This window comes from Parus major, chromosome 11 (genome assembly GCF_001522545.3).
Source record: "Parus major isolate Abel chromosome 11, Parus_major1.1, whole genome shotgun sequence".
Classification (NCBI taxonomy): domain Eukaryota; kingdom Metazoa; phylum Chordata; class Aves; order Passeriformes; family Paridae; genus Parus; species Parus major.
In genome coordinates this window covers 5,125,737-5,147,740 of record NC_031780.1, presented here as the reverse complement: position 1 = coordinate 5,147,740, position 22,004 = coordinate 5,125,737, and the positions used below count along the sequence as shown (strand labels likewise).

General features: G+C 40.4%; 1 long non-coding RNA gene across 9 annotated transcripts in view; it reads right to left on the bottom strand.

Annotated features, from left to right (window-relative positions):
* LOC107210020 overlaps positions 1–22,004 on the bottom strand; it is a 204,986-nt gene that overhangs the window by 179,937 nt on the left and 3,045 nt on the right. For 4 of the 9 annotated variants that reach the window (XR_004499070.1, XR_004499067.1, XR_004499073.1 and 1 more), the window contains exons 2-7: positions 19,773–19,849; positions 17,568–17,778; positions 17,381–17,458; positions 16,955–17,100; positions 3,561–3,684; positions 790–2,582 (exon numbers count right to left, since the gene is read on the bottom strand). This is a non-coding gene — a long non-coding RNA (uncharacterized LOC107210020). Of the gene's footprint in view, positions 1–149; positions 2,583–3,560; positions 3,685–16,954; positions 17,101–17,380; positions 17,459–17,567; positions 17,779–19,772; positions 19,850–22,004 lie in introns of all 9 variants that reach the window. The other 5 variants (XR_004499069.1, XR_004499068.1, XR_004499071.1 and 2 more) reach the window with 5 other exon arrangements.

Genomic DNA, 22,004 nt, shown 5'->3' with positions numbered 1-22,004 from the left:
AGCTAAATTATCTACTCTGACCTTGTGCTCATTCCAAGCCGCTAAGCTACATTCACTGGCCTCCTTTTCTCCCTGTCATCCAACCGATCCACAAACATCTCAATTATGAGGCAGTGAATCAGTGTCAAAAAATAAACAACTCCTCCCACCTGCCTTTGTCTCCAAAATCTCAGCTCCAGCAGAATTCTGTTGCTTACCCTGAAACAGAATGAAAAATTTGGCATCCTCTGATGAATTACATTTTGTTTTTCATGCAGTGTCTCACGTCTTTATTGCTCTGGGCTCTAGTTTGGACTAAAAATAAAATTAATAGAAAGTGTCACCTCATCATATTTTTTACCTGATTGGCATAGATGGATCTTAAATACTTTATATCCAGCTATGGAGGCTGAGTACACCTATTTATGAATTCAGATACAAACCAAATAAAGTTAAAACACAAGTTGTTCATCCACAGACTCAACATAAAAACCTAGTTTTCAGACACACTATAAAACTTCTTCAAACCAATATACATCAAGAAACATAACATACTGCTCACAACTCCAGTACCTGCCTATGCAGTAAAACTTTTGACATTTACCAGAAACAGAAGAAAACAACAGTCCAAAACTCATAGGATTTTTCAGGATATGATTTGAAGACTGTCTGTTGGCTCCAAAATAAAGACTCCTGGAGACACAAGGAGCCTGACAGACAGTGACTGTCTCCTCTTTTAAAACTGTGCTGATAGCATCAACTGTTCACTTTGGTGTCAGGGAGTGTCAGGAGGAGTGAAACACTTCTTACCTTACCACGTCATGCAAAATTTAGCATCTCTGTCTTTCCCTGGATTCGCCCCACGAGCGTTCCAAACGTGCACAACGAAACCACATGAAACTCAGATGATTTCAGATCACGTTACAAAGTCAAAACACAGAACAGATTCACAGAAACATTTGCTAAGGTTCACCAACCTGTTGAGTGAACCTGGGCCCCGTTCCAAGAAAATCTGGATTGATTAATGTTTTCTTTAAATCAACATCACCTGATGCTCTCTGCTACTGATGCGAATCTCAGCTTTTACTTTTCTCTTTGGGATTCTGGGCTGGTGTAAGTACACAGCTGAAAACAGCACATGGAATGAACATTCATCTATGTATAACTGAAGAACATGTAACAGTGCTTCTGCACGGAAATAAAATACAGCAAAACCTTATTCCTCCAGCCTCATCAGTATTTTGCACTATCATGAGCTTTTGGGGGAGGAAGAGCTTGGTGTAGGGCTTTTTTCAAACTGGTCATGCACTTAGGAACACAGCAGTAAAGGAGCTCTTTCTGCATTTCAACCATGGGACCAAATTGGGATACACTCAGCTGTACAAGGAATGGAACCTCTCTAATGGATCTCTTGAAATCAATGGAACTACTTATGGAGTAATACACCATTACCCAGTGTGAGTGAGAGCTACTGTAAATATGCTTTGGAAAGTATATTCCAGCTGCAGCTGTGCTTGCTGCTTTGTAATATTCCAGCACTCGCTAAATATAAATAAATAAAATTAAGTGGGAGATAGTGATACTCTGATTTCTGTACATTTGTTGGGAGTGTCCAAGCAATCAGAACACTACATAAATACCTTCATGCCTGTGGGATTCCATGCTAACTTATAATCCATCACTGAAGCAGGCAGCAGCTCTTGAAGACGTGCTAAAGCACTTCTAGGTTGAATGTAATTCATTGTTACACTCTCTGGCTGAGTGTTTCTTTCCTCTTGCAGGAAGAAGTGGCTACACGTGGAGCAGCTGTATGCTGGAAATTTCACTTAAAACTTGCACCACATTGAGTAATTATTGACCTAAAGCTCTGTATTTTATCACTTGATTTATCTTCTTTCTATTCAAATTTTTTGTAAGCAACCTTTACATTCAGGAATTCTACTTTGAACATAGCGTGTCTATACCTATATCTTTATGTGAAAACTGACAGGTTTTCAGGATTGAGACAGGTAAAACTATTCAGATAAACAAGAAGAACCTGTCCCACCCTATTCTCACTAGACATACATAAGTATGCATTTTGTGTATCTAAAAGATACCTGTTCATCACATAGTTGTGCTGTTTATTTTCTTCATTTCTGACTCCTAGTTTCAGAGAAACAAAAAAACTGAGGAAAATGTTAAAGAATTGTCAAAGTTTCTGTTGGAATAGAAGAGGAACAGGAATATTGTAAGACAGACTCTTCCCTCAATTTCTTCTGGCCAATTTGTAGTCCCAGCAGATTTGCAGAACCTTTGAACAAGCACAGAGGCCTGGCTGACATGAGCTGAACCCTCTTGCCTTGTGAAAATCAACCACTACCACTTCATAGGCAGCTTTGGCAAAATACAGAGAAAATCAATCCAAACAAAAAAGAGATTAAAAACTGACTGGATTCTTAAGGAGAATTTTTGTCAACAACTGAGAAAAGACCCCAGCATTTCATCAGGGAACTTTTTAGCAGTTTAATGCCTCACTTTGTGCTGCTGGGGTCCACCCCCAGTGTCCTGGGCTCCTGCTTTTCCTTTTGCTGCTGACTTAGACGCTGGTGTCCACTAAGGATCTAAAAGAAAGAATCTTTAATGTTCAGGCTGTAAATATGCCACTGAGTCCCAAGAGCCTAGCATATGTCAAAGGCATGAAATGATGGCCATGAAAGGGAGTTCTACATCTGTGTTTGCTTAGCTGAAGAACTGCAGGGCTGACCTGTGGACTGATGTGGCTGTTTAATATGGTCTCTGCAAACCGCTCAATAACATCAGAACTGCTGGTTAATCCTCTTACCAGTACCATTGACATTATTTCATGTTCTACTAATTCCAAGCCATCTGTAGAAATACTTGCATCTCTGGCAAGTCAATAGACAGTGGCTGAATTTTTTAAAAAGCTGCAGCACTAATAGTCATCCGTGTATAATTTCAGAAGAAGATTATTATTTTTTTATGGGAGCATTTTTGCATAATGTTATAGCATGAGTCTCACCTCAATTTAGTTGTGCAAGTCAGGGGTAAAGGTAATTAAAATGCATGGGAAGGACTGAACTTTGAAATAGAATATTCTGAAACAAATATCCAAGTATATTTTGAGATTGTATCTCCAAAGGTGTTCACATGCAAAAACCTCAATGATTTGGGCTTTGGAAGAATAAAAATTATATTTCAAATAGACAAAAGAAAAAAGATGGGATCTGAAAGACTTCAGAGGTATCTATATTTCTATTTTGCAATTTGAGCAGTTTTTGCAACATTTTCCCTTTCATTTGAATTTCCCACGTAGACTTTGTGACAATCATAAAAATGGACACAATCAGCTTTTTCACATGGTGATTCCCAATTCAGTTAAAAAAAAACCACTTAAAATTACCCAAAAATGAACAAAGAAAATGCCTGGTTAATAAAAACAATCTCTCTTAATCATTTTCCCATGTATTTCCAAAGAGTCCCAAAGAGTGCTAGACCGTGAAGGAGAGTGATGCAAGGGAGTAAAAACTTTCTGACTTTGGAAGGAGCTAATGTTTTTGAAGCTGTCCAATCATTCTTACCTCTCTTTGCAACCTTTAGGGAGTCACAATCCATCCAGGAGAATCAATTATTGAATGTAACAGTAAGAGCCTTGTGTCACCATTCCTGTCATGTCACTGTCTTCTGTGGGAGAGCACCCTGGATCTGAAACCAAAGCAGACACAGAGTGTGAATGAGCTGCAAAAAAACCCAAAGTATTTCAAAATCTGGGGGACTGGTTAACACCACTGTCCTGCTCTGGGCATTGCACACCACAGAAACTGGTCGAGGAAAGAATGTTTCTGTACACAATACACTCAGGCCCCCACTATCACTTAATCCCTCTTCCATCTCTGCCAAATTCCAGCTGCAAGCCTGTACCTCCAAAGAAGCAGAGTTAATAGCAAAGTCCTATCTATTGGCTCCTTCACCAGCATTTCACAACAGATATCATCTGATTAGGTGCTAAGTGGGACTATTTGCACTTTTGCTTATGGCACATATAATTATGTAATTCTGAATAATGCCCAAATGACTGTTTAAGCAGCAGCTGCAGAAAACAGAGGCATTGGTTGGACAGCACAGAAAATACAAATTTAAATAAAACCAGCACAGGAAAAAAATATACAGATAACACGTACATATATATGTATTTATACACCTCCAGGACTATCAAACATGGAACAAGATCATGTCAATGAAAGCACTGACAAACAGAACTGCCTCTTCTCTATGAAAGTTTCGCCAGTGATAGCCCAGTGACACTTAACTTTTCCTAATTTTCAGATGACACATGTCCTAATTTCATTTCACAGGAACAGAGCTTCCATGAGCTTTGATTAGAGGAGTCACAAAGTACCAAGGTTAGTTTGAAGTGCTGTTATATTTTAAAATACATCCTTCTAAGCATATGGGTAAGGTGGCTGCAGTGGTAGGAGTCTGCCACAGAGGTGCTCCACAGAGGTCAAAAGGAGATCACTATTTGTTTAATTTAAATAAATCAATTTGTTAAACAAGGAGCTTCTGAGATTATACAGTCAGAGGGTGGAGAGCAAAGAAAGATAATTATTTTTGTTTGCATAAATCATTTTCTTATTACTTGGGGATCAGGGTGGTATTGTTTGGGTTGGAGAAAGGAGGGCAAAAGAAGATAGCTGTATCAATTTGCTGATCAGGGTTACATGGGATTTTGCTGCTGGGGCTGGAGGAAGGAAAGAAGATCATTATTTTTATTTAAATAAATCAATTTGTTGTGATCAGGGATCACATGAGGTTGTGCCATTTGCAAGGAAGGCATAGGAAATTCTCCTTTATGGATAGCTGGTTGCAGAACAAACGTTCAGGCACTATTCTATCAAATGGAAAAAAATAAAAAACAAACCCTTCAAGACGATAGAACTGAATTTTTTTTTTTTTTTCTTTTGAAAGATCCTGACTTTGTCATCTTTCATTGGTCTCTAATGTGAGTTAACACATTCACTGTTATACTTAAGTAAATCAGGAACGTATATGTGTGTGTGTGTGTGTGTGGACATGTATATAAACCATGTATATAGACAATTAGAGAGAGAGAAAGAAAGAGAGAAAAAAAAGAAATAAAAAACAAATAAATAAATTACAGCTACCAGGGCCTGATCCTGTAAAAGCCCTTGTACTTTGAGGCAATGCTGATGTAACTACTGTACAAACTGTGATTGCCTTCCCAGGACACAGGACCAGCTCTCCAGTGGGGAATATTCATTGAAATCAATGGCCATTCTGTGCACACACACTTTAAGGGCCTGATATTTGTTGCTTCTGTTCTGAAGCAATTAATGAAGCTCTGTGTGTAATTTTAAAGGCCCTTCATGAACTAACTGGAAATCTACAGCACTGAACATCAGTGAACTCATATCCAAAACTAATAGCTTCAGTATCACTGCCAAAAATTGACTAAGCGCTCTTTGTGCCTGCAAATGGGGTTCTGTGGGCAGTATCCTTCTATCTGCCTTCAAGGGATAATCTCCTCTTACAAATAAAACAATTGTTTCATTTGCTCATTGCAATGGTTGAATGAAGCTGCAGAAATGAATCTCACTGGTTTTGAATGTTCTCAAGTCAATCAAGAGTGGATTTGGGGAGAGGGGTCACTTTCAATTACCACGTGTTGCTGTTTGTAAAACCAGTTTTAAAAAATGTCTTTTCACAGGTTTAGATGTGACTCATGGAAAATAATAAGCAAACCATTCCTCTCAGAACACCAAATTAAAATATGGCTTGAATATAGTGTAAAAGTCAAAAATCCATATCTGCATGATCAAGTGCTCCATATATTAACCTTGGAGTGAAAAGAAGGAATAATCCAGTTAGTGCTTTAACAAATAAAACAATGTTTAAGTAATTACAGAAAATGGTGGGCTGCAACCATCCCTCAGATACTTTCAGAGGCAGTGGTGTAGTCCAAGGGATCAATTTGTGTTTGTAACAAGAATGATAAATCTAACTAAACATCTTTACTTTTACAGTACGTTAAAGAAGCATTTTTATTTAATGCAGTCATATATCTCCACATTATTCTGAAGTATGCTTCTTTATTGCTTTTATGTCTCCAGAACTGCCTGAGGAAAGCATCCTTTTCTCCTTGTGTTTCATTGTTGTTACCCTTGTAGAGTATAACATGCACAAACTTGATTATGATTAATTGAGGGCTTTGGCAAATTATGTTTTTATTCCTTTCCATCTAAGTCTTCCATCTGCTCAGGAATTAAAAAAAAAAAAAAAAAAAAGAAAAGAAATTTTACATTTATAAGGACACTTAGGGCTTTCTGGGTAAATCATCAGAACAACTGGTTCAGCAATAATGGCTACAAGCAAAGTCCTCCTTCAGTCTTACATCATCAACACATTAATGCATAAGTGAGGCGAGAGATGGTGATAACTGGTCCAGCCTCATTCGATCTTGCTGCAAAGCTGGAATTTCAAACTCAATCAAACCAGTTTAGGATATTGCTCAATTAGATCCTGCCACCAAGGAATCACTTGCAGCAGTGAAGTGCAAGGTCTGTAAACACAAACAGCCGTGTCCTTCGGCACAGGTAACACCAAGCTGGTTATTTTTAAGAGGTGCTGTTGAAGTTCTTACCCAAGGTGCTGCAGCTGCACAGACAGCCCATTAAGCCTGGTGTACCACATCAGATAAGGCCCTTCCTTCAGGGTTTATGATTCAGGTATAAATGCTTGCCATCCCCTGGAAACTGGCAAATGAGGTTGCACTTGGCAGTCTAGGGTTTTCTTAATAGGATGAATGACAGAAGCGAGAAGTCGTGTTTAACCTGTACGACTGCAAGGAGGAAAAGGCAGGGCTTTTTCATTTAAAGACAGCCTTGTTCTCCAGCTTTGCTGGCACATAGCACATAGTGGGGATGAGAAAGCAAAATTATTGAGGAATTTTCTCCTCTGAGACCACAGAGTTGAAATAACAAAAAAACCCAAACAATTTCAGCAACGAGAATGCAGATACAATCAGTCCTTAAAAGGCTGGTCTGGACAGCTGGTGGCATAGGGACAGGGGCTGTGGATTTATGACAAGGTCAGCACCAGTGGCATTTTTCTTACTCAGCCAATAACGTGAATTGAGTTGTTGGCTTTGGCCCAGGTCCCTGTGAACAACACTGCAAGTGACTGACACCACACCACTCCTGAACCACCACTGAGCAAGACAGGTTAAATCTGCACTCTTGACACTGGCAGGAACCACAGAGCACCGGTGTGATCTGCTGCTGGAAGTCAGCTGTAAAGGGGGAGGGATAAAAATCATCACCTAAGATGACTGTAAAGGTGGCATCTCGTGACTAGCAGTGTCACTGCACACAGGTGGTCACAGTGGAGACTGACTAAACATCCAAAGAGTCAGACACTGTGGTTCAACCAAACCAAACCAGATCTGGAGGTAGATACAGAAGCTACACTTCCTCTGCCAGGGTTTGTAGAAGATCCTTGTCAAATATGTACTGACAGAAATGCTGTAAAACCTCTCAGCTGCTCACTGACATAAAATTCTCTGGTAGCCTCATAGGAGATCAAGAATCTACTTTGAGTAGCAGATATTGTTTGTGTAGAAAAACCAATTCTGTGGAAACAGCAATATGGATCAAGAGCCCTCCATGGCAGAGTGAACAAAGTACAGAGCAACTGTACTGATGAATGCCACATGGTTGGTAATGCAGGCACTGCCCACGTGCCAGGAAAAAGCAGTCACTGCTTAGCCAGGAAAGGAGGGGTGCTCTATTAATCACACCCAAAAGGGTTTTATTCCCAGCAGAACATTCATCCATGTTGGTCAAGTGACTTCAGCATTCCACTTCTGAGGCTCACAAAAAGGAGAGGCCGCATTTACCCACCACTGCACAGGATCTTAGCAGGAATGATTCACCAGAGTAAACTTTTCCAGTGATATGCATCACCCTTCCCTGCTGCAATGACATGGTTTGGATAGGAGTGAGGGATGTCTGATGACTTCACGGCTCCAAGAAGCAATCCCTGCGCCTCCAGGCCCAAGGATCACCACACAGAAAATGAGATAAGCAATCTGGTGACAAAGCTACTGGAATCTCTGGTCAGAACCCCCTGGGACAGTTGTCCCAGCTCACTCTGGGGATTGCTACAACTGCTGCAGTCCCCTCTCAATGTTCACACACTGAGTGTACACAAGGGCACAAAGTTAATTCAGCCTTCTGTGGAAAGCCCTGCATGAAGCCTCTTTAATTTAGCTTTGTGCAAGAGTGTGAATCTCACCCTGATGGTTTCTGGGTACTCAGGGAAACATTAGAATGGCAGCACAGCAGAAATGGAAAAGTATTCTCATTCTTTGGCAGCAAATAATTTATTTCACATCCACCACCTTTTTTTTTTTTTTTTTTTTTTTTCCCTGCTGCCTGTGTTTGTGATTGTTGGTGAAATTAATTTCTGAAGAGTTTAGCTAATAATTATTGGTGAGAAGAACCTGTCAATCTCTCAAGATAAACAAGAATGGGTTCTGGCTTACACCAACTGCATGTCACATGGCTGTCCTATTTTTCTGATTTAATAAATATTAACCTTTCTGCCTTTTAGGGGCATTGTAGAAGATTTCTTTATCTGCTGATGTGACAGGGTAAATGGCCAGTACATGCCAAAACTACTCCTATTATATAAAAAGACCAATTTTCCCTATTTCACTTCAAGACAAGACATTGTTCAAATTAAAATTAAAATGCACACAGATTATATCTTCTTTTACATGAATCTATGCAAAATGCTATTTAGGGTGTGCCTCTTTTTCTAACCACAAATTCTTCTAACATCAGATAAAAGAGATTTATCGTCATATTCCCATTTTATCTTCTAACTTTTGCCTAGTGGGAAAGCATAAAGCAGACAGGTGACCCCCCCAAAAAGACTGTAGGAAAGGATCTTTCATCAAGGCATTTGGCAGAAGCTCAGAAGATCTTTTGGAAGTTGCCAGTGTTGCCAAAGACTTTCCTCGCTGCCTTGAGCTGACTGCTTCCCTTCCTTGAGCCTCAGTTTCCTGACTGAAAAGTAAAAGGCACAGAAAGGTACAACAGTTCTTTCCTTTTTTTCTCTTATTCCTATTGCAAGCCCTTCCAGGCAAGTCTGATTATTCACTTAGCTCATGGGGTCTCCAAACTCAGCTGGAGCCTTCAGGCATTCCTGTAGTATAAATAACAATAATGATGATGGAGCATTAAAATAGACAGAACTTGTTCTTTGTTCACTACAATGTGAATCAAACTGTGGCTGGACTTATATCTAACACCACCAGCCAGTTTATTTATGAGAGGATTTATCCTCTTATTATAACCAGAAGTGGTTGGGTTTAATTTCCTCTAATTCACGCTGTATGAAAAATGGCAGCTGTCCGATTTTAATCTAAAACCTGACGATAGGGCTTCCCAGAAATAACAAAAAATACCACAATGGAGGTATCCAAACAGTAACTAGAGGAGTGCAGTGCAGGCTGATCACGCCTGCTGCCTCACACCTCCACTTCATCCCCTCCCTGTCTCAAATTTTCCAGTGGAACCTGCAAAGCCAGGATTACTAAAGCAATATGGGAATTATAAATGGCAACAAAAAGAATTGTGGGGCTTCAGCTGCCTTCTTTGGCATCTTGATTCATAGAAAGAGTTAATCTTTTGTTCTTAGACTGCTTTTTATTTTTATTTTTAACCGATTGGATATGTTTGTTAAGTTATCTTTCCTAAGGTGGAAGGAGGAGGGAGAGGTTGTGAAAAAAACCACACTGTCATTTGCAAATGGAACAAATGTGTGAAGTTAGATATGAGTGTGCATCAACAAGCTCACATATTACTGTGGGGTGAAAAATAATAATAATAAAAAAAAAAGGTGGAATTCCTTTCCAAACAAACCAGAGACAGATTCAAAAGCAGGGGCCAATCAATACCACCCTGTGATCAACAGGAAATGCTAAGAATAACTGTATATCATGTGTGGCTTCAAATTTACAACCAGGACATATAATCACATTGTAAGAAGAGAGTCAAGTTCAAGAACTTAGCCTCTACAGTAAAGCTCTCATTTTAACTAAAGAAGCTGAGGTCGACGGCCTCTCAAATGAAACAGATAAGGCGACATAGGGTTCTTGTCAGAAACAAATGTTATGTCTCTCCCTACTGAAAAGCTTAAAGATATTATCAGCAAAAGCCTAGTTGGGCCTGAAATGGGTCCCAGAGAAGTAATATTAACCAGGCTCCTGGCAGATCATTTATTTATCTCAAGCTAAATTCAATAAAGAGAGCCATATATAAGTGAGGGAAAATAATGCAGCTGCTAGTAATTTATCATTGGATGGAAAGTCATTGTTATCCTTATCTCTCCAATGATGTTCTATTTCCAACTGGTAATGAATTATGGGGCTTGCCACATCTTTACTATGTGACAGGTCAACACTACCTCATGGGTACTGTACTGCATTTATGCAATCAATAGAGAGTTTGCTGAGAAAATATTGGCAAATATTTTGGGGGAAGTGACCTGGGGCTGCATGGCCTTAGGATCTGTGGTGGTGGTGGTGGTCAGGGGATGGAGCAGCATTTCTCTGCTCCTTTAAAACAAAGATTCCTTTGAATGCTTTAAAAGTATTTTTCACTTTATGGAAAGCCAAGCATGTGAAGTGAACCACTGGATTGTTAATTAGAAAGCATTCTGCTCATTTAAGCTGGCTCAGCCACCAAAGGGATCTTTTCTGTTCCTTTGTTGCACTTATTAGAGGGATTTATTAAATCAAACTTCAGTACAGTCTTATCCAAAATTACTTGTGCCTGTGGTGTCTGGGGCACAGCAGAGGCACAAAGAGCAGAGGTTTGGCCAGGCTGCTGCTGAGATGTGAGGCCAGGCTAACAAGCAGCACTGGGTGCCCCACAGAGCTCCCAAATTCCACACTGAGTGCAGAGGTGGAAGCCACACAACCCAACACTGTGTCTGCTCTCCTCAGGCCAGCTGTGAGGACAGCACAAGCCCTGCAAGAAAAACTGTGTTATGTGAAGGATGGCTCAGAAGGATGAGCCCTGCTACAGGGATACCTGGCTAGGGAAAGGTTCCTGCAGCAGTCCCTTCTCTGGCACTGCTGTCCCACCCCTGAACCAATTATATCCATGCTTTCTCTCTCCTCTGCTTCTCCTCCTTGGGTTCAGTTTTCATTATTCATGAGAAAAGCTCATGTGAATTTGAAAGTTTGTGTTTATACTAAAAAATCAGAAATACAGTTTTTAACATTTCTATGTACTGAGGGGGATGGATAGCACAGATGACTAAATTACGATTTTCAAAAACACCTCTTGAAGAAGAAAAAATAAAATTTTCAAATGCACTATAATTATCCAGAAAAACATGGAAATATTTTAGAGTAAGCAATATTCTATCATTAATCATTACTAGATAAATGAAAAACCTACAAAACCACAATTTGGCCCAAACCACACTTCTAGATTAGGCCACTTGATCTTCATGCCATTTAGCACTATCTCTTCTGGAGCCTTCTGCCTTCTCCATTAAGACTGCCTATTTGTGCCCATAGATTGTTTCAAGAAATGAGCAGTCCAGAGAATCCCATTTTGATATTTTTTTGTTGGTTTTTTTTTTAAGTTTTGATAGGTAGAAAGGTAGAGAAATACACATCCTGTAAGGCAGAGCAGGAATACATTTTTTAAAAAAGGGAAGGAAATGACAATTTTTTGCTGCTGCTGAAGAGAATCAGCAGCCATGCCAATGGTAAAAGTTACTGATTGTAGTAACACATGGATTTTCAGCCAGGCAAAGGGATGTCCAGGTGAGCTGGATCATCAGTCCTGAACCCACAGACTTTTCTGGAAGAGCACAATAGGACAGGACTGTACCCATGTGACATCCAAATGAGGCAAGAAGAGGAAACCAAAGCTGTCTTTTCCCATTATTGTGGGAAAGGGGAATTTGAACATGCTGGCCAGCTACAGTTCACTTACATAACATATTAGGTGACCTAAATGATACAAGTAAGGTGGCCAAGATTAACTCAGGTGCAAAACAAACGCAGAGAGCTCCATCCATTGTTCAATAACGAGCGTGTTTCCTGGTCACAGAGACATGCTGTGCCTTCTGGCATGCAGGCATGTGTTAATATGTCCCTTTGGCTCTGTATGTTTGGGAAAGTCTTAGTAATGGAAAAACAAGGATGTTGTAGGTGAAGGCTGAAGTCCTTTGGCAGAGCAGCGTGTGCAAGAGCTTGACCAGAGCGTGCTGGATTGCACTTGGGCTGAGCCTGTGATAGCAGCCCGTCAATTCCCTGAGCATTCACACTCATTCACAAAGATTCAGAGTCAATGAGAGCATTACCATACCCTGGAGTAAATAATCTCGTTTTCCATGACTGAGATATAAATTCCATCTGCTTTGGCTGTACCAGAAGGGGTTCTGCCCAGACCACATTAGCATCAGAAAGCTCTGATATTTTCATAATCTGTTAACTCAAGGTGCCATCCAGCTGATGGCAGGAAGGTATCACCTTTCTTTTAATAGCTGAGAAAGTATAATGGATTTTTACAATTTAAACAAGTTATGTAAATAGAAAAAAAAATCTAGGTGTCATAACTCATATAAAACAAGATAAACCAGAGAAGTACAATCCTTGAAATCACCTATTGATTCTGAGTCTGTCATAACCAGCAAGAAGTCTGCTACTTATCAGACAGATACTCTTTCTCATGTAGTTTCAAGCACACAGTCAAAATTGTCTATAGTTTCTAGCTTCCAGGCCTTCTACTTACACACAAATCACTAAATTAACTTTTTAAGTTCCATTGTTTGAAGGCCTATCCCAAAATTTAAAAAAATAAAAAATCAAAACAACAAAACCCTAAAACATTGACTTAAAATTACTTAGGTTTACAGAGGTACAGTCTGGTAAAAATGATGTATGTGTTTAATAATATGTTCCCTGGTTAATAAAAAAACTAGATTATTTTTGGACTACAGAATTTAAATGGAAGAAAGTTTAGCCATTAGGAACCTGTTTATTACTACCAAGAGAATACCCAGTTGGCAGGTCAATAGCTATCATCAGAAATAAAAAAACACAGCAGCCACCTGTGCTTAAGGCTTGTGCCTGTTAGGAAAAAAGAAATGAAAGGGCAAAACTTGAGAAGCAAAGTTAGAGCATGCTGGGCTCTCTTCAGTTTAAAAAAGAGGGGGAATTGCTTTGGGACTACTGAATTAAGAGTTTAGAGGGTATGGTAACCATCTCTTCCATACTGCTTAAGATAAAATGGGCAGCAAATACCTGCATCAAAGCTTTTCTCCAGAAAACCAATCCAAAGCGTGCTGAAATAACTTAGGTTCCTCACAGCATAGAGATCTGCTCTGAAAGGAAATGTGTGCACAGGGATGTTTTCCCTTTCCTCTGTGGATAGTCCCATCACTGAGCCAGTTGGAGAGTGGCCACTTAGAGTTGGAAAGGCCAACAGACACCTGTGTCAAATGCATCCTTCCTTTACCAGATGGGAATAATTGGAGCCTTGAGGAAGTTCTCACTGACGGTGATGTGGATGGGTCAGAGTGAGTCGCACCTGCAGAGGAGCTGCAGCTCGTGCACCGCAGACACGTTCCCAGCAATGTCACTGCCAATAATGGCACTTGTGCTGTGGAACATGAGGATATCTACTGCCAGCAGTGAGCACTGGGCGAGGCAACAAAACCTCCTTCCTACAGAATCTGGGACATACATCAGCCCTGAAGTTAATGCAGAGAAGAAGGGTTTTGTCCTCTGATTTCTTGTTTCCACATGAGAAGTGCTGTTCTCATTCTTACCACTCAGTTGTGATTAATGTTTCACTCTTCTAGAGACTTCACTGTGTACTTATGTATGTATGTCTTATATGGACATTTACATATAATTAAAAATTACCTAGCATCATGTGGTGATTCAAATATTTTCTCTTGTAAGTACAGAGAACAACTGTATTAGTAAATGAAAACATTTTAAAAACAAGTACTCTATGTAACATATAAAATGTTCCTCATTAAAGACACAGAAACATTATAGTCCAAATATCAGTTAAACATTGAAAGATTGGATATTTAAGTGATTGATAAACCTTGCAAAAGGATGAAATCTTTAACTTACTGACAATGAAACATTTGAATTCAGTTTAAGTTTGGATAGTCAAAGGTGTTCCATTTTTCAGCATGAAAGTAATTTTCATCTAGTAAGATCTGGACTCTGAAAGCAGAGGAGAGGCAGTAGAGCACCTGCAGAACACCCTTGTGTTCCTGACCACCTCCTGGCTCCTTAAGGTTTGTTGAAGTCAAACAGCACCCAGCCAGTTCTATACCAGTTACAAGTTTCCACTGGTTTAGTGGCTATTACAGATATTAATGCCTAATCAACTGTTGATGCAATTATCCTTCTCATCCATAAGAAAACTTAAATAAATAGGCAACTATTTATTAACTTGGCCTTCAGCTGATAACGTTTTCTTCCCCATGCTTGTTAGTAGAGACTTCCTCTCTGAACTTTAATAAGACATTTATAGATTATGAAAGAAAAAAACTAAAAACCGCAAAGAAACAAACAAACAATCCCACACACACAACAAAACCAAAACCGAACAAAAACCAAACCAAACCAAACCAAAAAAAAAAAACCCAACCAAGAAAATGATTGCTCCTATGATCAACCTTTATTTCATGATCACAGGACCTTATCCTGGACTTATCTAATATTACATAACTTTTTGGTACCCTGCCCTCTGTTTGTCCTTGTCTCTCACACTTGTGTTCTCATGGCTCAGAGCCAGAATGTTTCTCAGGAATCTTCAGCACTCCCTGATCCCAAAGGAAAAGCTCCTGCAAAGGTCCAACTCAACAAGGAAGGCAAAAGGTGGTGTTGCCTGCAGCTGCTCCTTGCCAAAACTCACCAAGAGGCCAGCAGAGGTTGAGGTCACCCCTGTACAGCTCGTGCCATGTGCTCCTACACTGAGCAAACAAGCTCAGGGCCAGACAGGAAATCTGAATATTGGGACCCCCTTTACCAACACAGAAGTGAATGCAGAGAACTCAGCAAACTTCCAGGACAAGCTCACAGGGGCTGGACTGGAACACGAGGCTACAGGTCCAGTCAGGCAGAGTTTGACTGCAGCACAGCCAACACAGACCCAGACACTTTTTCAGCACATGAAACACTCATTTTTTTCTTTGAAAGCAAATTGAATCTTAGTTCTCTGCTGGCTTGCTGAACAGCATCTTTTTTTCTTTTTCCAACCTCTCTATCTCCCGGAATCAAGTCTCCAGATACATAAACACTTCAACTGCTAAATGATAAAATAAAAATGATGGTGTTGAAAGCATATAGGGAAGTTCACTACAAATATTTTAATGAAAAAGCTTCAACTCTCCAGGTGTCTTTTTTAATGTATATTTCTGTGAAATTCTGAAACTTCTTGTGTACAGATTTGTAAAAAGTAAATCTCAATATACCCAGTTTTCAGTCTCACCTGAAGTTTAGACTGTGAAGGGAGACACTGGTATATTTTGCTTCCTTATACAGCCTAAGTTCTGTGGCTCAGACAATTGATCCACAAGAACAAGCCAGGGTAGGTAGTAAACTATCCAGGACAAACTCCTGTCACTTGAGTTTTTAAATCAAGGCTGAATACTTTTCTGAACTATGTGCTCAAGCTCTACGCACAAATCACTAAGCAAAACCCTCTGGCTTATGGGACTCAAGATGATTATAATGGTTTCTGCTGGCATTAAAATCAGGTGAAACAGAAACTATGGTTGAAATTCACCCACATGCAAAGCCCTGTGATAAAACTTAGAATAGAATTTCAGCCAAAGTGTTTAGAATGTCTCAGGCAACCCTGCATCCAGAGAGATTTTTAGGGAACAGCTCCCAAACTACACATGGAGAAGAACAACTGTGTCAAGCCTTATTAAGGTTTTGTTTTGCAGAGTGTGAGAGGAAATAAAAAGCATTGACTTCTGCCCCAGGGTTACTGCTGAAAGAGAAAGACCAGCTGGGACCTCTTGTGGAATGCAAAGGAAGCTTAACATTTATCTGTTTCTGCTCTCACTGGAATTTCTGGAGGAACTCTTAAAGTGTGCATCTCCAAGAAAAAAATAAACCTCTAAGGAAGTTCTTTTGACCTAGTAGCAAGCTTCAGAAGAGCTGGTGTCTTTGCTATGTATCCTGAGGCTCATATAACAGCCAGTCCCTAATGCCTGATGCTGAAGAGCCAGGGGAGGAGGAGAGGCAGAGCTGCACATGAGACACTCTGGTCTGTGACCTCTATCACTTCTCCATTTCAGTAACTCCCATTGTAGAATAAAATTCACCAAGGAAAGCCCTGACTCCACAACTCACTAACATAAATCATACGTTGAAGGGCAAAGCACAGAAAATTGTCTTGAGATTTGGAGAAGTTTGGGAAACACATGATTCCAGCACACTGCCTTTTCTGAGGCCTCTTGCTTCCTCCTGAAGTAGGCAGGTGTCCACTGGTCCTCCTGCGTGGGAACACAACCCAGGTCAGTGGGCAGAGACTGGCCACAAATACATTCACACAAACTGTAATTGGGTATTAGCAAACACACAGATTCCACTATAAAGGGATTGTATGACTCTTCCCTGACATCTGGATCACACATTGCTACCAAACAAAGGAAATTATGCAAATAAATAGCCCCAGAGGCTGAGTAACCATGATCCACTCCTACTTGTGAATACTGGGCAAACACCTAATAACCAAAATTAATTACCTGCCTCTGCTCATTTTGTCAAATGATCAAAGTAATACATCCAGTGGTTGCACATAAATGTGACTATTTATACGAAATTACATTTATACAGAAGAGGTGCAGGGCCAGACCCTGCAGTATTTGTCATTAGTCACATGTAAGTCACCTTATTGAGGGAATTGCTCCTCATTTCTTAGCACCAGCACTGCAGGACGCAGATGAACTTCTGCAATATTAAGATGATGAGGTTCTGTAGCAGAGCAAGGATGGAATCAATTCTTCTCAGAGTTCACCTCGTCCTCATCAGCCCACCTGGCACACATTAAACATTTGTAAAATCAGTTTTAGGATGACCAGATAAGGTGCTGGAAGCACCACAGTCAGTTCAGCAGTTGGCTCTTGCAGGAGCACTTTGGGAATGAGGATGGAAGCGTGTAACATCCCTTCCCACGGGATCCCTGCAGTGCACACAGTAACCCCCGGCTCAGCAGGTGCTGCTCTACACACAGCCTCACACACTCCATCAAAGGAGCACCACTGGCCCCTTGCAGCAATAGCTGGGCAAAGCACCACTCTATAAACTTAAACTTACTTTCCTCATTTCTTCAGCATTGTGCAGTATTCCGAATTAGGATGGAATCATGCTGAGGTCCTTCAAAACCATTTTTTTCTGGAACAAAGCAACCAGAACTGTGGATGTTGCTCCCGAGTTTGCCTGTTTACAATAAGATGCATTACCAAGCCATAAGGAGTGGAAAACACAGAACAAGGATACTCACCTAGTTCCTGGGATGCTGAAGTCCTAAGGCAGCTTTCTCCTGTCTCCAGTAGACTTTGAAGGCAAGCTGATAAAATTCCACCTTGGCAACCCAGTACATATTTCCTCCCAATAAGGCAGAAAAAGTTTCACAGCCCTTAGCAAATCCAGCCCATGGTTTCAGTCTCCTTATGAGAGCTTTGGATATGCCCTCCTGGCAAAGAAGAAAAACTCTGCAATAAACATATGGAATTCAGTTGGTTGAGAATTTTGATAAAAGCGTGTACAGAAGGAACTCGGTGTCAGTGCAGACCCTGTAAAACATATACATAAATACTTATATAGTTCCCCTTTCTTTCAGGAATTGTTTGTTTGTTCTATTTGATCACAGTACTTCTCCAGCTTCCAATATTTTTGGGTAATGTTCTTGCCTTCATTTGTAATCCCTCTATTTGGTGTGGAAGATGGATTTTTCCAATTTTGTGCTATTATATACCTTAGCATGGAAAGGATTAGATGGGTTTTTCTTTTTCCTTTTAGTCATTATTTAACTGCTTGTGAGCTTCAGGGATTTATATCCCAGTAGGTCTAATTCCAGGATTATAGGTATCTAAATATCCAGTAAATCATTTAGTAGCATATAGGTTTAAGGCAACTCCAAATAACCCCTCTAGTTAGCTCTCCAGCTAAAACCTGAAGTTAGCCAGAAGCACTAAATTTGAGTAAGGGTTATTAAGTAATGCAGAATCACTAATTTAGAGTCTGATTCTACTTGCTTCAAAGGTACTGATAAAATTTATACTCACTTCAGTGGAACATGGCAAAGTCTTCAAATCCTCTTGCTTTAGACACTTGCCTTCTCCCTAGCCAAACACTAATCAAACTCTCCTCCTCCTCTGATTTAAGGACCAGCTCTCATTCCCATAACCATTGCATTTTTATTTAGATAAACACTGTCAGGTTGAGTTGACCCAAAATTTAGATTTATTGAAAATGAAATAAAATGAGCAACAGAAAGCTCTCTGTATTTGTTTTTTTTAAATTCCAGTGAAAGCAGCTTCTTGGTTTGGACTTCAATTTTCCTTGGCATCATCTACAGCCTGAACATTGAAGCACTGTGCTTGTACATGAAAACAAATAGAGGACAGACAAAAGTGAAAGAGACTTATAGGTTTTCTATGTTTGGGCTTAGTGAAAAGCAAGCACTTGGTATTACAGATCAAAAGCAAATCTGGTTTCTTGCCATCTATCATTCAGAATTATCAAAAGCAATACTAATAGCAGAAGATAAGGAGATCACTGCGTTTAACTGCCTTGTAATCTGCCCATGTGCCTTTAAACATGGCACAGAGAGCAATCCAGGCTTTGCCCTGGCAGAGGGGTGAGAACAAGCACGGACTGGTGCCAGCTCCCACCAGGTGTGTCTGGGCTTTGTCCTGCTGGGCTCAGGTGAGGCACTGTTCCACTGGCACCAGCAAGGCTGCAGAGGCACAGGTGTCTTTTGGGTTTCTGGTTTGGTTTGAGATGTGTGAGGCTGTTAAATCCATCATTTCCCAGCACTGACTGATTCTCCCCAACCCATACAAAAAGATGTTTTTGTACCTGACCCTTTTCTTGTGGCACAGAGTACCCTGGAGCAGGTGACTGCTGAGGGACACAAACCTCAGCACTTCCCGCACACAGGGAATGAACCTGGCTGTTCTAACAGGGCCTGGAGGAACCAGGACTGGGGTGTGGTGTCGTGATAAAACTGAGCATCCCTCCCACCCTTAAGGGTAAGTGCTGTTTAAGCTCTCTTTATATTGGGTGTGTCAGAGTTGTGGGCCTAGAGGATCTACCATAGCCAGAATTAACCTGTGCTCTTTTTCTGTAGAACAGATATAAAAAGGCCTTTTCTTTTCAGACAAAGCCTTTTTTGCCTGCACAAGTGTCAACACAAGAGTTCATTTCAGGCAAGCTCAGTGGTGAAGAGAAAGGTAAGGTTAGGTGAGGAGCCCTTCCCATCAAACCAAACTTGAAGGAAGGCCAGGACTTCGGGGCTGGATTAGGACCAGGCACATCCCAGCACACGGGGCAGTGAGTAATGTGCATCACCTCAAGAAGGCTTTGAGTCTCAGAAACCACCTTGCATTTATCATTTCCTTCCTTGTATGGTATTGTATAGTTATTAGATTATATGTATATATATATAACAGTATATTATATTAATTTTCTATGCATTACCTACCATCCTTTGTGCTGGCTCAGGCAGTTAGGCCAGTGGATGAGCAGACAATCCCAGCTGTCCACACCTCCACACATATCCTGCAAGGAATGAGCAACCAAACACCAAACAGGCTTGTTTACTCCTGCATGCTTCAATCCACAGTCCAGATAGGAAAAAAAAAAAAAAAAAAAGGGGTGGGGGGACAGCAGAACTTTCAGTGCACTCATCTTTATCTCCTGGGCAAGAGAAATAAAGCCACCATGTAGCCCTCCTTTACTGACCACTCAATCTTCTCTGCCAACAGTTGCCTACCATTGACCACAGTGTGCTCAGCTTAACCCTTTTAAATGGCTTTGAGAAAGCTAATTTTTAAATGAATGGACAGTGAAAATGGAGAAATAATATATTCCACTGGTGCCATGTCATCATGGTCCATCACTCTTAAAATTTTATGTGTACCTAGACCCTGCTGACAGACCTGCTTCAAAGAGCATGCAGGATCAGCAGTCTTTAGCTCCAGACAGACAACATCTAAATCCACCACCATTTCAGCAGCATCTCTGCCTGAATATGATAGATAAGGATTTCAGGAAGGCATGTCAAAGATAAAAGGAGGGCTACCCCTTGCTCTTGTTTAATTTCCCTTCCAATTTCCTAAAAGGCCTGTTGCGGGAATGACTGTCACCAGAAAGATACAGGGCCCAATTTACAGCCATTGCACAGAACTGCAATAAGCAGTTGCAGTCTATAATTTTCAAGTAACACCACATTTATGAAAACTGCAACAATCCCTTTTGCTGTGATTTGTGGACTCTGATGGCAGAAGAGCCAGGCAAGAAGAGAGAAAGATGAAGAAAACCAAACTGGCTGCTGTCTCAGCATGTAGACTGCAAAACAAATAAAAAACAGTCTTAAAAAGTGTTAATAAAATATCCGCTAAGAGTAGAAGGGGAGATTAGAGCTGACAAGTTGGCCATAGGGCCTTCTCCAGGCTCTTCCAGTTAGAACTGAGACAAGATGACAAGTTGAGAAGTTGAACTATGTTGACACAGTCTGCATTTTCATAAATTTCCTCCTCCTCCTTTGATGTTAAAAAAAAAAAAAATCTGCAAAATAAAAAGGATGGAATTCAAACAAAGACTTGTAATACTGTGCAGTTCTCCTATGCATCCTGTACCAGGCCTTGGAATAAATGCAAGAGTAGCTGCAAGACCCATCATAGACAATGCATTGTATTTACTGAGGAATCACCTCGAATGTTTTTCACCAAGGATTCTATTCGAGTGGAAAGACTTCAGCATGAGTTGGATGAAGTCCCAAATCATCCTGCAATTTTTAGGGAAAACAGTGTTACTACTACAAGAGTGAATTAGAAAATACACTGGTTAAAGGTTATCATCATTTAGGTTTTTTCAAAATCGTATCAAAATCAGCAGAAAAGTTTTCATTAGGTCTAACCCCTTACCAAAAAATAGTTAAAATCTTTCTGAACTGGGACTGAAATTCTGGCAATAGGGACACATTCATGAAGAGTCAAACCCAGCATTCCACATTATCATCAATTCACTCACTCTGTGCTTCAGGCAACTTCAATGTTTCAAATCTGAAGCATTTCCTCTTTTACCTCCAAAAATCCACTCCACTGTTAAATAAATTATAACTATGCCTCTAATTTTGCCATCTGGGAGTTTCTTTCCCGATTCAAGATTTGGGAACTGAGAGTTTTTCTATAAATTGCTCAGGCTAAGCCAAGGTAATACAAGAGATTTTCCAAGTACGTCATTTTATTTTTATCATTATCATCATCATCATCATTATTATTATTATTGTCATGATCTTTTCTTTGGTGTTTTGGCTGTTACCTCAGCGAGGTGAGCAGTGCTGCACAGCACGTAGCCTGTGCTTTCCCATTTCAGGAGAGCACAGCCATGCACAGATCAGAGGCCCAACAAAGAGTTTATCACAAGTGCATCTAGTATTGTTCCTAATCAGTGAACTGCACCACAGCAGCACAAGGGAACCAAAGGCTGGAAGGGTGGGGAAGTGCTCCTCATGCAGTAACAAGGATGTTTCAAGAGAACAGGTTTTTATTAGCTTCAGTCAGACTTTCAGTCACAAGGCTGTTGTGATGTTCACTCCACCTTCTTTGAGGGGGCAGTAGAAAGTTTAAATCTTAATCCTTTCTGAGCACTTAAAAGGCAGTGGAATAAGTTTATCTTTACCATATTACACATGAGTGGAAGGCAAGGAAGA